The sequence below is a fragment of the Carassius gibelio genome, chromosome B17, assembly GCF_023724105.1.
Source record: "Carassius gibelio isolate Cgi1373 ecotype wild population from Czech Republic chromosome B17, carGib1.2-hapl.c, whole genome shotgun sequence".
Lineage (NCBI taxonomy): Eukaryota > Metazoa > Chordata > Actinopteri > Cypriniformes > Cyprinidae > Carassius > Carassius gibelio.
The window spans coordinates 23,421,124-23,438,280 of NC_068412.1; the positions used below are offsets into that span (position 1 = coordinate 23,421,124).

General features: G+C 36.0%; 1 protein-coding gene and 1 long non-coding RNA gene across 7 annotated transcripts in view; one reads left to right on the forward strand and one right to left on the reverse strand.

The window, feature by feature from the left end:
* Nucleotides 1–16,901, reverse strand: part of LOC127975773 (leucine-rich repeat and fibronectin type-III domain-containing protein 5-like) — a 59,228-nt gene extending 42,327 nt beyond the window's left edge. The window contains exon 1 of the mRNA XM_052579732.1: nucleotides 16,152–16,901. The gene's annotated coding sequence lies outside the window, so the exon portion shown is untranslated. The remainder of the gene's footprint in view (nucleotides 1–16,151) is intronic.
* On the forward strand, nucleotides 1,191–5,093 carry LOC127975774 (uncharacterized). 6 transcript variants are annotated; one of them, XR_008157620.1, is made up of 7 exons: nucleotides 1,191–1,416; nucleotides 2,631–2,840; nucleotides 2,966–3,049; nucleotides 3,720–3,824; nucleotides 3,911–4,007; nucleotides 4,141–4,205; nucleotides 4,308–5,093. It is a non-coding gene; the product is annotated as an uncharacterized LOC127975774 (long non-coding RNA). The 6 variants fall into 6 exon arrangements; XR_008157619.1 differs by having other exon boundaries at nucleotides 1,192–1,406; XR_008157621.1 differs by lacking the exon at nucleotides 1,191–1,416 and having other exon boundaries at nucleotides 1,423–2,840; nucleotides 4,308–4,520; nucleotides 4,609–5,093.
* Nucleotides 16,902–17,157: the final 256 nt, after the last annotated feature.

A 17,157-nucleotide genomic window follows, 5' to 3' on the forward strand; every position in this document is an offset into this window, starting at 1 on the left:
TGATGAGGCTTAAATAAGTGCAGTATGGATGCATGGGCTACTTTAAAGAGATAGCTTTGGTTAGCTAAGCTCTATTAATCTTGTTATGGATGACACAGGCTTTGCTCCATTCAGAGGAAAGCAGAAGGTAGCGGTGATATGCTAATGCAGATGACAGCTAATGCACGCTGATGATTTATTTCTAGATCAGAGAGGCCTGATGAAGCTTCAGTCACCAAAGACTTTCATTGGGACTGCAACAACAAACAGCACTCCTATAATCTTCCATGACTCCATCAGAATCATAAATGGTATATGCTTTATTTATAATTTTATGGTCTACTCCACCACATTTATTAGAAGTCAATGTTAACTGAGTACACAAATGTGGATGAAACATCAAAAGATTTCTCAAGAATATCCCCAAGGATTTAATTTTACCACATATTTAAAAATAAAATCTGGATATTATGCTCTATTTAAGTATCTGAAAATCTGAATACCTATATATATATATATATATATATATATATATATATATATATATATATATATATATATATATATATATATATATATATATATTTTTTTTTTTTTTTTTTTTTTTTAAGACAAACTGCACTGATATGAAAAGGCACACATATTTTCAAAGCAACTAAACCCACCACAATCATTAATGTATTGTGAACAATAATGATACATGATAGCATTTTTGTAATTTAATTATTTTTATTTAAATAGGCCTAGAATTATTTTATATAGATGGCACGTGGGAAAGAAACATATATATTGTGGCCACAAAGTAAGAATTTGTAGTAAATAGTGGCAATTTGTTCCCTTGATTTAGTAAATTGTGGCAACGTTGTACATTGTTCCTTCCTATTAATTAATTGAACAAATTACAAAGTACAAAGAAGCCATGATTTATTAAAATTAAACAACTAATTAATAACTAAGTCATGGGAATGTTTCATGATTTGGCTCAAACAACGATGGAACAATTTCTTAATTTGTAGAAACATTTTTTAATTCATGGCCACGATAAATATATTTGTGTCCAAGTCATAATTCTAAACTTTAACCTAAACATAATGAACATGAATTAACATCAAAAGGTAGGCTATTTTATAAGAGAGAGCCTACAGTACAACAGTTTCAATCTGCGGAAAACGTGTAAAGCTTGTAAACACACGTAATATACCAACCCGTTCTCATCAGTCTGCGTATAAATAACACGACTTTACACTTTCTATTTGCGTGTAATGCATATGCCAAATGCCATTTTTGCGTGCATATGATACGCCGATCCTTCCCATCAATTTCGGTGGAGAGCAGATGCGTCCAAATAACACGCATCATCTTCAGCGGCAGTGACGTCACCAGTGAGGCTCGTTCAGTTCACCTGATGCGCGTACACCTTCAAACAGGTAAGCAAGGGTAAATATATTTTTTCCTTCTTCTTTTTGTAATGATATCACGTGGTTAAGCGTATTGTTTTAATTATTTCAGTATTTCTGCATCACGTTAGACAGGGTCGTGTTTTTAAAGGGCAGTTTATGCTCAAATTATGGGTCAGTGGGCTGCTCAGCTAGCCTACCATTGTCATTAGCCTAAGCTAACCTGTACTGTTTATAGACCTGTTGCAGTTTTAAATAAATAATGATGTGACATATGGGTCTTCAGCTTTTAGACATGACTAATACAAGCACAACAAAGCACCCAACCCAATATCGCGTGATAATCGTGATCTTGTAAAAAGTCCACACATTTAGCATATTTTTACAATACTAGCCTAACTTTTGCTTGACCACGTCATGTGTAGCCAACACACACACAGTAACTACAGCATATTTACCATGCTTCTCCTACTGTAACCGTAGTTTTACTCTGGAATTTGTAACGCACATAACCACGACATTTACTATGGGTATACCATAGTAACCATAGTTTTACTCTGGTATTTGTAGTTACTAACACACAATAACCACGACATTTACTATGGGTTTACCATAGTAACCATAGTTTTACTCTGGTATTTGTAGCTACTAACACACAATAACCACGACATTTACTATGGGTTTACCATAGTAACCATAGTTTTACTCTGGTATTTGTATTTACTAACACACAATAACCAAGACATTTACTATGGGTATACCATAGTAACCATAGTTTTACTCTGGTATTTGTAGCTACTAACACACAATAACCAAGACATTTACTATGGGTATACCATAGTAACCATAGTTTTACTCTGGTATTTGTAGCTACTAACACACAATAACCACGACATTTACTATGGGTTTACCATAGTAACCATAGTTTTACTCTGGTATTTGTATTTACTAACACACAATAACCACGACATTTACTATGGGTTTACCATAGTAACCATAGTTTTACTCTGGTATTTGTATTTACTAACACACAATAACCACGACATTTACTATGGGTTTACCATAGTAACCATAGTTTTACTCTGGTATTTGTAGCTACTAACACACAATAACCACAACACTTACCAGGATTTTACCACAGTAACTGTGTTTTTACTCTACACTATTTGTAAAGCACAGTAACCACTAAGTTTGCCATGCCTTTAATATCTTTTTGTGATGTAATTGTAATTCAGTGTTTTTTCTGTCTTGCAGTTACGTCGGATTACATACTCCACAACAACCTGTAATCCAGCAGATCTTTAAAGAAGCCATCTCTTGTAAAATCTCTCTCTCTCTCTCTCTCTCTCTCTCTCTCGCTCTGCTAGAATTAACAGGGAACTTCAACTCCACGCTCCCAATGCTGATATTGAAGAAGCTGTCAAGGGGGCTGAACAAGTCCTTCAAAGGATCAACCCTTCACAGGTAATGTTGAAGACTCTTAGTTATAACTGATTTGCTTTAATGAACGCATCCTTATATTATGTGTTAATCAAATATTTTGGTCACAGATCATTTTAACACACTGTCTCAACATGTTTATATTTCAGGAAGGCCTGTCATGAGATTTGAATTTGACCATCTTGTGCATTTATGAAGAAGACCAAAAGCTGCAAAGGCAAACACTTCCAATGGTACGTCAGATACATTTTTCTCAGCATTTGATGTTTCTTACATTTTGGTTCACTTAGCCCATCAGGAAGAACACTCAACGAAGAGCATGTTGTAGTAGTAATAATTCATCCAATAATCATATTATATTGCACAAGCGTACTTGTACAAAATTCTACAACTTTTACTCCTACTGCTGTTATTGGCCATTACCACAGCTCCCATCAGATTGTGCCCATTGTAAGAGTGTTTATATCATGAAGTTTAAATGAAGTCCATTGTATTCTTTATTAATCTTTACAAATTGGTGCCGCCTCTTCCTGTTTCAACAGTACATGATATCTGTCCACACCTCATAGTCTGCCTTTCTTTCTATGGTGATGTTACTGAACACATCTGTCTTAGAAGCAAGAGAATGGAAATCCTAGTTTAACTTTTCAAGTGCTACAAATCAGATCTTCAATGATTTTGGGCAATCAGATCACTTAAAGTTGTTCACACAAAGACCAATAACTATAAATGAGAAGTATTTTAGCATCCACACCAACAGACAGTACTGTTCTCTTAAATCTCTTAAATGTTCCCCTCATTCTGTTAAATTTATACACAAAATTCTGCCTTTCTCTGCCTTTTTTCACTTCATCTTCATGCTGTACTCCCTCACTCACACATTCTTTTATGCTCTGTTGTAAGGCAGAAACTGAGAGTTTGCATGATGGCATTTTCTCAGACGCTGAATCTGATGTGTACAGATGAACTCAGGAGCCTACTAGAGTTGCCAAGGAACTTGTGCTTTAAGTATATAATTATATCTGCTTTATTTATATTTTTAAACTACAATAATGATTAAACATGGGGTCAATAAATATTTTCTTGTTTTACAGCTGAAGACCAGAAACGCAAAGAAAATCAGTCAAACCAGTCCTAAAGAAATGAGGAATGAACATGGACTTCTTGTGCCCCAAAAGAAAAGACAGAAAGGTGAAAAGTTTCACATTTCCATTTGTATGTCTGAATTCAATGCAGTTATGTGTGGTACAACATTGATGTTGATCCCTCAAAAGACTTTTCAAGTCCGCAGTTATAGTTTTTCACATATACATCTTTTTTATAGCTCCTAAAATGAGCAAATAAGCTGTGCATCATCTCTGTGATTTAGGAAGGAAATGACTGAATATGGTGAGTACTGACACCTGCAACTGTATTCACCAACACTATTACTCTAGAATGGTTATTGCTGTTATTGCTGACTTATTGTTTTGTCTGTTTGTTTGAATTAAGATGAAGCCAGTTGATGAAGATATCAATTGAATGGCCACCGAGTGCATCACTGCTACCTGAACCCATCAGTTATCTGCTGTGAAGACTGCATTCACAAACCGCTCTACTGCGACAGCTCAGATGTTACGGCCTGTAAAAGTAAACATCACAGCTAAACAACGAGAGCTAGTCGTGGTGGGATTCTTTTGGCCAATATCCCCAACAAGAATCAATGTTAAGTCCAGTGCAACAATTATAAATAAAAATACTATATATTGTTTATTGATTTACCATACCCTAAATACATGTTTTGGCCCTCCAGGACATCTAGACCAGGTGGAGTGTGAGGAGGACCGTCAGAGACTCCAGCCAGCCGAGCCATGGATTGCTCTCACTGTTACCATCAGGCATGCATTATCACAGAACCTACACCAGCAGACAGTGAGACAAGTTCCTTTCACAGTCAATCAGACTGAACTGAACTCATACCAGTAAAACCATACACACCCCACCAACCTCATATGCCCTGCACTCTTATCAGTTATGCTGACTGGACTCAATATTATTATGCACCCTGACATTCTGTTTGCACTAATTCATACCGTGCTTTACTGCAGAGATGTATGTGTACTGTGATTATTATTGTTTTCAATTCATGCTCTCTGTATAGCATAATTTTTAACATATATTGTTCTCTACCTGAATTGAGTCCCTTATATATGTGTGTTGCATATATATATTCAGAATTTGTATTTCATATATATTCATGAATTAATTCATTTGTCATCCATGCTGTCACGCTGCAGCCTGCACCCAAGACTTTCATCACCTGTATACTTGTGTTCATTGTATTGTGACAATAAAGTTATTTGATTTAAATTAGTTACATGTCTTTTGTTCATCAGTTGTGCTGTAGGGTGCTGCATAACAACTGCAAAAAAAAATTTATGACATGGAAGATTATGATATGTCCAGGACATGGACAAGCAAGAAGAGGAAGAAAAGCAGGAGAGCTCTAAAAACTTGATGTGATTCTTTGGGGCTCAAGACATTTCACCATGCATGCATTTGCATGGCTTCATCTGATTAGAAAAACATGGTTTTAACATAACCCATTTTTATTTGTTGTATATTTTTATTTATATTGTTAAAAATTGTATATCATTTGTCTTAATACACTACTTTAGTTGTCTTTATGTTGTATCCTCCAGTAAAGTACTGCACATGGTGTTGGATAATAAAGTAGGGTGAATATTCTATATTAAGAATGGTGTTTGGTAAATACACCATTTAATTTGGTAAACAATAGATAAATGTGTTTTAATTAAAAAATGAACATTTGGTTACATTAATGACATTCAGTTAGATGAAGGGCAGGCTGAAAGCTGCATTAGAAGATACTGCATGGACTATAATGCTGCAGGAATTTCATGCACAACTGAAGGTGATGGACAAGGGAAAGATCAACATGAATCCAGTACTGTATAATAAGCAAGATGAGCATGCACATTACTGATGTTTAGTACCCGAGGAGGACAAATATGAGGAGTATTTTACACAGAGACACAAATTAGCTCTTAATATTATGATTCTTTGTATTGCATGAATTGTATGGCTTTGCACTATAAACTACACACTCTCTGTACCTTGTCTTACTGAATGACACACTGACACTGTGAAAGTACAATGAAGTGTCACAGTATGTATTGGTTGTTTAAATTGGTGTCTTTGTTTACTTTCAATACTGTATCCTTGCACCTGATGTAATTCAATATTTGGAGCCTATTCCAAATAGGCACTGATGTATATTTTTATGGTTCTATTCTTATTCTAAGATAAACATGACTTACAACTTACATATTGGCAATTTGTTGAAAAGAAAAACTTAAAAATTATGACTCAGCACAGTCTGTTGTCCATGATGAGAAAAGGTATGTGTATGTTTTACTGCCCTTCCATCTTCAAGGGCCCAGTAGAGTCCCCTAGAAGAGCAAAAAAATGTAAATTTCAAATGGCTGTAAATCAAAGTCTGATTATAGTGTCAAAGAAAAAATTGGCAGGACAACTACTTATGCTATGCTAATTAAATAATGTTGGACAGAGTTTTCAAACATATATGGAAAGGTGGTATAAAGGTGTTTAAAAAAGTGCACTTAGTAAAATATCGAATTTCAGCCTGCCTCTTAAATATGTCATTAATGTTTACACAATGAACATGTTTAGATGACCCTTTGTTAAAAAAGATTGCATTTTCCCATTTTTTTAATTATTAAACATTTTAAACTACATTACCCATAAGCCTCAGCCATTCTATCGTTTGAACGCGAGTAATATTAGCGCTGGTATTTGGAGTTTATTGGAGTTGTGCTTAGGGTTAGGGTTACGATTTCGGTAAAGAGGTAATTTCTCACGACATAGCAACACTGCATTGTTAACTGAAGGTGTTACTGACGTAATAATTACAGTCAAACGGACTTTGCAACATTAAGCGGTTTATAATTTGGGTTAAAAGATAGTCCAATCACAGCGAGTTCTGCGAGAGCCAAGGGAACGTCAAAGCCAATGGCAACCCAGTTGAGCAGAGGCGTCACACTAACTTGTACATATATGGTCATTTATGCCGGGAGCTTCCGGGTTCCTGTAGTGAATGGACAGAAGCTGCAGTTACCCTGATGCAGCAAGAAATACGTTGATTAAAGGTGTTTTTTTGTTTTGTGTTTTAACGAAGGTATAATGATTCCCATTGTATTGAATAGGCTACTTTGTTTACACTAATATTAGTGTACAGTACTTAAACTCAAAAGTTTGCATATACTGTGTGAAAAATTAATTTCAAAATGTTTCATTTGCTTAAAAAAAAACACCTCTGAAGATTATTTAAACACAATATTTTTCTACTACTCAATTTTCCTTCTGTAATATTTACAATGTATTTATAGTGTATTAAAGGTAAACAATTTATCACATCTAGGTTTCATGGAAATGGACCCTAAAAACTTGCCATTCTTAGATCCACCAGTTGAACTATAGGATTAGAAAACAAACAAACAAACATCATGCCATCAATCACTCATTGTCTAGTCATTTTACAGTGTTTATTGATATGTCAAACTTTTCGCAGATAAACATAGTGCCCAGAACAGTCTCTCTCCAGTTTATTCCACTATGAAAAAAAAAAGAAAAGTTGATAAAAAAAAAAAATGAATTGAGGTAACTAAGTGAAAACAAACAAACAAAATTGCAACAGAAACTCCCTTAAAAAAAAAACGGAAGTTTAATATTCAAAAATAAAAAGGGAATTTGTTTACAGAAATCCTGACAAAAGATGCCAAAGAATAATCAAGGCTACAGTTGAAAATATATTGTTTTCTTCCCTTTATCAACCAAATAGGCAAAAATGATTAAGAACAATGCTCCAATATTTTACAATTATCACCTTTAAAAATATATATCCTGTAATCATTGTTTGCTTCTATTGTGAATAAATGCAAAACAAATAAATGGTTAATAATAATTATTATTATTATGTGTACATATATATACAGGAGTGCTTATAGTAGAGATTGGAGTGATGAATGTAGAGGAAAAATGAATACAAGCAGAAATGCTAAGACTGGAGGTTGGCAGTAAAGGACTGAGAGCAGATGTGTCACACAAGAGAGGAAGATCTGGAAGCTTTTGAATGGGCTGATATTGTGAAGAGCTGATGAAGAATGATTAAGTAATCTCTGAGAAATCCTGCAAGAAGAAACAAAGATAATTTATCACATTATGAACAACAAAAACACTGACAACAACAAATGGCAGAATACAACATACTGTAACTGCAGTGTGCATAGCAGTAATTGTACAGTATTGTCTGTTGGTGTGGATGCTAAAATACTTCTCATTTATAGTTATTGGTCTTTGTGTGAACAACTTTAAGTGATCTGATTGCCCAAAATCATTGAAGATCTGATTTGTAGCACTTGAAAAGTTAAACTAGGATTTCCATTCTCTTGCTTCTAAGACAGATGTGTTCAGTAACATCACCATAGAAAGAAAGGCAGACTATGAGGTGTGGACAGATATCATGTACTGTTGAAACAGGAAGAGGCGGCACCAATTTGTAAAGATTAATAAAGAATACAATGGACTTCATTTAAACTTCATGATATAAACACTCTTACAATGGGCACAATCTGATGGGAGCTGTGGTAATGGCCAATAACAGCAGTAGGAGTAAAAGTTGTAGAATTTTGTACAAGTACGCTTGTGCAATATAATATGATTATTGGATGAATTATTACTACTACAACATGCTCTTCGTTGAGTGTTCTTCCTGATGGGCTAAGTGAACCAAAATGTAAGAAACATCAAATGCTGAGAAAAATGTATCTGACGTACCATTGGAAGTGTTTGCCTTTGCAGCTTTTGGTCTTCTTCATAAATGCACAAGATGGTCAAATTCAAATCTCATGACAGGCCTTCCTGAAATATAAACATGTTGAGACAGTGTGTTAAAATGATCTGTGACCAAAATATTTGATTAACACATAATATAAGGATGCGTTCATTAAAGCAAATCAGTTATAACTAAGAGTCTTCAACATTACCTGTGAAGGGTTGATCCTTTGAAGGACTTGTTCAGCCCCCTTGACAGCTTCTTCAATATCAGCATTGGGAGCGTGGAGTTGAAGTTCCCTGTTAATTCTAGCAGAGCGAGAGAGAGAGAGAGAGAGAGAGAGAGAGAGAGATTTTACAAGAGATGGCTTCTTTAAAGATCTGCTGGATTACAGGTTGTTGTGGAGTATGTAATCCGACGTAACTGCAAGACAGAAAAAACACTGAATTACAATTACATCACAAAAAGATATTAAAGGCATGGCAAACTTAGTGGTTACTGTGCTTTACAAATAGTGTAGAGTAAAAACACAGTTACTGTGGTAAAATCCTGGTAAGTGTTGTGGTTATTGTGTGTTAGTAGCTACAAATACCAGAGTAAAACTATGGTTACTATGGTAAACCCATAGTAAATGTCGTGGTTATTGTGTGTTAGTAAATACAAATACCAGAGTAAAACTATGGTTACTATGGTAAACCCATAGTAAATGTCGTGGTTATTGTGTGTTAGTAGCTACAAATACCAGAGTAAAACTATGGTTACTATGGTAAACCCATAGTAAATGTCGTGGTTATTGTGTGTTAGTAAATACAAATACCAGAGTAAAACTATGGTTACTATGGTAAACCCATAGTAAATGTCGTGGTTATTGTGTGTTAGTAGCTACAAATACCAGAGTAAAACTATGGTTACTATGGTAAACCCATAGTAAATGTCGTGGTTATTGTGTGTTAGTAGCTACAAATACCAGAGTAAAACTATGGTTACTATGGTATACCCATAGTAAATGTCGTGGTTATGTGCGTTACAAATTCCAGAGTAAAACTACGGTTACAGTAGGAGAAGCATGGTAAATATGCTGTAGTTACTGTGTGTGTGTTGGCTACACATGACGTGGTCAAGCAAAAGTTAGGCTAGTATTGTAAAAATATGCTAAATGTGTGGACTTTTTACAAGATCACGATTATCACGCGATATTGGGTTGGGTGCTTTGTTGTGCTTGTATTAGTCATGTCTAAAAGCTGAAGACCCATATGTCACATCATTATTTATTTAAAACTGCAACAGGTCTATAAACAGTACAGGTTAGCTTAGGCTAATGACAATGGTAGGCTAGCTGAGCAGCCCACTGACCCATAATTTGAGCATAAACTGCCCTTTAAAAACACGACCCTGTCTAACGTGATGCAGAAATACTGAAATAATTAAAACAATACGCTTAACCACGTGATATCATTACAAAAAGAAGAAGAAAAACATATATTTACCCTTGCTTACCTGTTTGAAGGTGTACGCGCATCAGGTGAACTGAACGAGCCTCACTGGTGACGTCACTGCCGCTGAAGATGATGCGTGTTATTTGGACGCATCTGCTCTCCACCGAAATTAATGGGAAGGATCGGCGTATCATATGAACGCAAAAATGGCATTTGGCGTATGCATTACACGCAAATAGAAAGTGTAAAGTCGTGTTATTTATACGCAGACTGATGAGAACGGGTTGAATATACATTCACCTCAGTTTGATGCAGGCTATATAGACCACAAACAAATTGAAATCTTTGTCAAAAACATGTTTTTGGTATGAATTTCAGGTGAGAAGAAAAAAAAAATAGGTACTGTTATACTGTTTTACTTGCATTCACCGCGATTCTAGGCCGAATCTGTATCTGTATGCATGAGACTGTCTGAATCCCTGCAGAATTCACATTTCTGTTGTAAAAAGAGACAAACTGTGCAGAAGTATTATTTGCTGTTATGCGTGTGTGTCCGAAGCTGCAGTTGCTGTGTGACGCGTGTCCCAAAAGAAAAAAAAGAACACTGAACGCGCTCCGAGAGGTCGTTAAAATGAATATCCTATTTTCATTTACAAAACTTGTGTTGGTTGGTCCAATCGATTCGTGCAATAGATTTTCTAAGTTTTAGACTAGACGGGAGAAGGGATGGGAAAAGATCTGGGCACAGTTTTTCCCGAGCTTCGTGCCAAGTTAAAGCGGTGTCGATCTGTTTTAATTAATTTTTTTAAATGTGTCCTAAATTGACAGGGTCGGTCGGGTTACGGCAAACAAGAATATTTTTAAGGATGGCCTCAGTTAAAATGTCTATGCATTCATACATGGTTACCAAGTTTTAATTATAATTACTAAAGTTCTACCATTAAATTATACGTGACTATCCAGATTTCATATTATAATGCTTGACTGACTGATGTTAAGATTGTACTTTCAGGTATTTAAAAATCTGTACCATAAAAAAAAAAATATATATATATATTGTGGCAGTTTTTTCTGTGGTATTGAAAATGGTATCGAATATCGATATTTTTCAAGGTATCATATCAAAGTTTGAAATTCCATTATCGGATTCCATTAACACTAATTTACAATACATTTAGTCATTTAGAAGACACTTTTATTTAAAGGGAATAGAATTAGAATAGTGAATGCTAAAGTTAGAGGGTCAAATAAAGATGGAAGAGATGGGTTTTAAGACGATTTTTAAAGATGGCTAAGGACTCATCTGCTCGGATTGAGTTGGGCAGGACATTCCACCAGGAGGGAACATTTCATTTAAAAGTCCGTAAAACTGACTTTGTGCTTCTATGGGATGGCACAATTAAGCAACGTTCACTTGCAGAATGGAAGCTTCTAGAAGGCCCATAAGTCTGAAGTAATACATTTAGGTAAATGGGAGCAGGGCCAGTGGTGGTTTTGTAGGCAAACATTAATGCATTGAATTTTATGCGAGCAGCTATTGGTAGCCAGTGCAAATTGATAAACAGAGGTGTGACGTGTATTCTTTTCGGCTCATTAAAAATTAATCTTAATTAATCTTGCTGCCGTATTCTGGATTAATTGTAAAGGTCTGATAGAACTGGTTGGAAGACCTGCCAAGAGAGCATTGCAATAGTCCAGCCTGGACAGAACAAGAGCTTGAACAAGGAGTTGTGCAGTATGTTCCGAAAGAAAGGGCTTTTATGAAACCATTTAGACAAAAAAGGTTATTCTATGGCATTGTGAAGCACCTTTATTTTTTTGTATATGACAACATTTCCAGGATGCATTGAGGAGGAGCCCAAACTACACTCAGTGGCCAAGTGATGCTTATGCTCCATGATATTGGTACAGATTCTGTGTAATAAACAATGTGTGACTGTATATTTCAAGCTGGAAAGTACATTTAGTTCCCACTTTAAGATGCTGGTTATCTACAGAATGGATTAAAATGCTGATAAAGTCAAGAAAAGATGAGACATAAACACATGACAGTATGATTGAGATGTTAAAATGTAAAATAAAATAAAAGAAATAAAACAATTATGTGGCACCTTAAAAAAACCATTTGACGCCTAAGTTTTTTTAAATAGGAGACAATGGCTCCTTACTTGATTTTTTTGTTTGGATCTCTGTGATATTATTAGATTAGAAAACTCATATTTTGTCACTTCCTCTTGTGTCTAGTGATTTATTCCCTATTTTTACCCTTGGTGGCCTGATCATTTTTCTATGTACAATCTCAGTAGACCACATCAGCCACCATCCAGTACAACAGTGCTGCAGACAAAGAGCAACACACATTCACTGTGAACACAGAAGAAAGCCTCCATTCCCCAACACATACACATAACTAATGGCATTATAGCCTCTTTGGCCTTTGTACACAGAATCTATTTCTATTCACAGCTGTCAGTTTTCTCTTGCTTAAAGCAGTAGGGTGGCAAGATCAAAACAAGGCACCGGTGCCTCAGTGACAGCTCATTATCACAGACAAACACCCCCTAAAGTGACTCCCACTCGAACCTCTGCCATTTTACCTCACCGCTTCTCCTGTCACTCTGACAACAACCACACTCTCCCCATCTCTGAACGCCAGCACTTCCGAATCCAGCATTCAGAACGTTTAGAGCTGATCATGACCTCAATGTGGCTGTTTTGTGATTTTATGCAGCTTCGAAATCTGGCTGTTTTGACTGGAATTGTTTCAGTTTACGTCTCTCGCCAAATGTTTTCTGAATGCCTGCCCGAAAGCTTTTTACATCCCAGTGACTCTGTCCTCTGTGACTCAAAAATAGCTTCCAGAAGATTCAGGTGGAGCCTCACAGCATCTGCAGAAACACTGCAAGGTTGTTTTAACCTGTGCGGACCTGTAATAAAAGAATAACCTAGGGGGTCTGAGTTGTAACTTTTTAGTATTGGCAAACATCTTGAGCGGTCATCTGCTGTTTATCTCAAAGTTGGAAGTAAGGTCATGATGTGAACTAAAGGTTGAGAATTGACGTCATATCCAGTATCTAATCTATTTTGACATGTTTACATTCATCTCTTTGGGACACAGATCTATTGGGTTTAATTCTATTGTTTTAGCTGACATAACTCATGCACAACAGCTGGCCACCCAGGCCTGCAAATACTCCATACCAGTTAGAGTAGATACAGTCTACAAATCTTCCACAGAAAACAACATGGATGATTGACTGACAGAAATGATTCAACCTTGTAGTCTATGACATCAAACAAAGTCACAAAAGCTAGAGAAATAAATATAGGAACATTCATTACTCAACCAAACACATATACTCTACCAGTCAAACATTTGAAATAAGTACTGTTTTAAAAAAAATGTTTTTGAAGGAAGTTTTTTTTATACTCATCAAGGCTACATGTATTTGATAAAATATAATTACAATTTAACAGATTTCTATTTGAAAATCGCATAAGATGGAAAAGCTGAGTTTTCAACAGCCATTACACCAGTTTTCAGAGTCACATGATCCTGCTAATTTGGTGCTCAATTATGTTATATTATATTACATTAGTTATTACTGCTGCAATAGAACAGCATTTATTAGAAATATTTTTTTTTCTTAATTTTAAAAATGTATTATGTGTTTTGTTTTTTGTTTTTCATAGAAAATAATATTTCACAATATTCCAATATTTTATTGTATTTTTGATCAAATAAATGCAGCCTTGGTAAGTTTAAGAGACTTCTTTCAAAAGCATAAAAAAATCTTTAATTCCATTATTTCGACCAGTGGTGTACATAGCTTCCAATTTTCATTTAATTCTATATTTGGAGCAGGAAATTCAGAGGAACAAACCAGAGACATCGCCGCTTCTCCAGACATCCGTAAACAGCAGGATATTAGGTTTCACCATCTCAGCACAGTTACCATGTATCCTAATTACTCACATGCAAAGAACCACTGTATGACTGAAACGATCTTCACAACATCGGTCACAAACATGTAGCTTATAGTTTACTGCACTACTATAATTCACATTATCCAGCCTGCGAGTTGCATCATTTCAAAGAAAGCTCAGTTTTACTCAGAACTGCAAAATAACTCAATGAGTGTGATAATCCTTTTTACCCTTTCCAATTCCTTACTCAAACAATCACGCAAGCTGTGGGAATCATTGCGCTCTTGCTGGCTTCTTGGCTTCATCTCATCATATCAAGGGTCTAAGCTCAGCAAGAGTAATTAAACAAGTCTGAAGGACTTACTGGCAGCCTGGCACCACATTCAACACAACAGAACACAACAGGATCGGTCCACAGTGCTGGAAAACATGCTAATTTTGATGTTATGTAAAGAAGGGGAAACAATGCTGCACATTTTGCAATGTACACGTTAAAGTAGTTCCACAAAACTGTTACATATTAAATGTGCAGTTTGTTAGAAGTACTGTAACATAAATACCCTATTACAAAGTATACAACCCTTTTTCCTTATATATGGTTTTGTCAGCATGATAAAACCATAGTTTCCCACACCCATATCCAAAAAGACTGCACCCGGCCCTCAGAGCTTCTGTGTGAGCCATAAATTGAATTATAGCACCACCAGCCAGTGGAAGAGGTGCTGCAGTTCAGTTACACATCTACACCCTGTGAAAAAAAAACTAAAACACTGCAGCCAAAAATATAAAGCATTTTCATATCCAACAATATATTTCATATGTTGGTGTTTTATAAACTTAGAAACAACAATATACTGTAGTAAATTAAATTTCATTTCAAGTAATTCAATATAAATGTAGGATTTTTGTCAAAGTAACTGATGAAATCTGACTCAGCTTAAAATAATTTTTTATGGTATATTATTTTGAATTTAGATATAAAACAATTTTGAAACAGATTATAATTGATATTTTAAATAAAGTAATAAAATGTATGGATTTGAAAAAAAATGTAAAAGCTCAAGAGCATCACAAAATAAAGCATGCAGGATATACATAACTGTTTTGTTAATTTAACATTTTTTTGGTTATAGAAAGGATAATGAAGACTGATTATGACATTTCATATTGCTGTATATGCTGCAGGTGAATGGTAAACGAGATAAAACCTAAATAACAATGACAAGAATCAGTCTAATAAAAAAATAAAAAAAAATAAAAATTAAAAACTCAATGTAGGTGTTCAGAATAATCAAACAGAGCTGCACATATCATCTAAATAACCCATTTTTAACATGTATTTTCTCCTACAGCCCTTAATATTAACCCAGCATGCTTGAAATGTATAATTAAAACCATTTGCTAAAAGATGAAACTAAAAATATTTCTCTTGCCTATTTGATCACGCACAAAATTCATTTTTAGGGAAAAACACAATATGAAATGCAAGTTCCATACGCTCCAGTGAATGCAAGTACGACTTTTATAGGGAAAAGAATTACATGAAATCCGAATGTACATAATATGACTGGGATACGCCTCCTATATCATCGACTGGATCTGTGCCAATTCTGAAGACTTACTTCATTGCTTCTGCTAGTCAATAGCTCACAAATAAACCCTCATGACACACAAAATGAAACTCTTAATGTCACCATCACTTATAACAGAGCAGATTACGGATGTGGATGCATATGAAAGAATGGATTTCAATCTAGTCTTTCAACACAACCCCCTCCACCGCCCAACAACCACACAACCACACACGCACACAATCTCATCCATCCCATTATCTCAACTATACAAGCACTCAGACCAAACCTTGGCTATATGTTTTATGCATGAAGCTGGTGTTCTACAATAAAATATTCTGAAGCATTTCAATCTACTTACTTCTCATTTCTGAGAGCAAAATAATGTGTTCTTCTCCTTAAGATATATATTGACCTTGCCTAAAAACCAAAGACCCTCCAGATACTCTGAAAAGAGATCCGGACTCTCGGCACAGATTCCTCAAGGAGATCAAGAAGGGACAGTTCAATGTGAAAAGCCATTCAATATTCAGACTGAAAAGTTTACCTAGCAGAAGGAACGCCAGTCCGGCTTGAAGCACCGAGGGTCAGAGGAACCGAATCTTCTCACTTGTCATATTTTCCCATGTTGTGCTCCACTGGATTCACACTAAATTCAAAGGTGCGTGCGATATGAAGGCATCCAACTCCCCAAAGCACATATCCAAAGCCACTAAAATCCAATAGGTTTTCTTTTTCCTTTCGACGTAACGGACAAATATCCCGAAAAACGTACCCTGAGGGACAGTCAAATTCCTGCGCAATGTGCCCGACGCCCCTCAAGAAAGCCAAGTACTTGTTTTCCCCTCAGATACTCGGAAGCTCGTGCCATTCTCCTCCCGCCCGTCGACGCACCTCGCTCGAGCGCGAGCTTTCGTCCGCATTAAACCCGAGAAGTCAAATCAAATCTCAACAGAGAGACCTTTTCACCACCGCACCTTTACAAGTAACGTTACTTCCTCCCCGCTTAATCCACACAATCACTGACCGACAGCCTTCCACGCCAACCTCCCATCCAAAGGGTACCAAAAGTGTCTTCTCAGACAGCGTACGCTCTCCACGCGCGACTGGAGATGGATGAATAACTCGAAATGTCTCCGATAAGTCGCTATAACACAAATAAGATGCTGGAAATTTAAAGGGAGGTCTAATTAATTGCACATGAAGTGGGAAGAGAGAGCAAATGCATCATAACAGATCGAGCTGTTTAAACAAACTAATTTTGCACCAGCCAGCCGCTGCCTGGGATCATCCGTATAACGGCTGTGCTCTCTCTCCTGCTGTTCGGATTGGGAGAGAGAAAGCAGGACGTCATCAAGGATTGGCTCAGATTGACGCTCGCAATACTTGATACGTGTGTCACTCCGCGCCTCTCAGCGAGAAGTGTTGTTGATTTAAGGCTCGAAGACAACGGAAAAGGTAAAGAAATCCACGGATTATGGCAAGCTGCTTTAGCGTTTATTGCTTAGGACAAAGTATCGATTATTAATTTTTTAGCCAATAAATTAACCAGT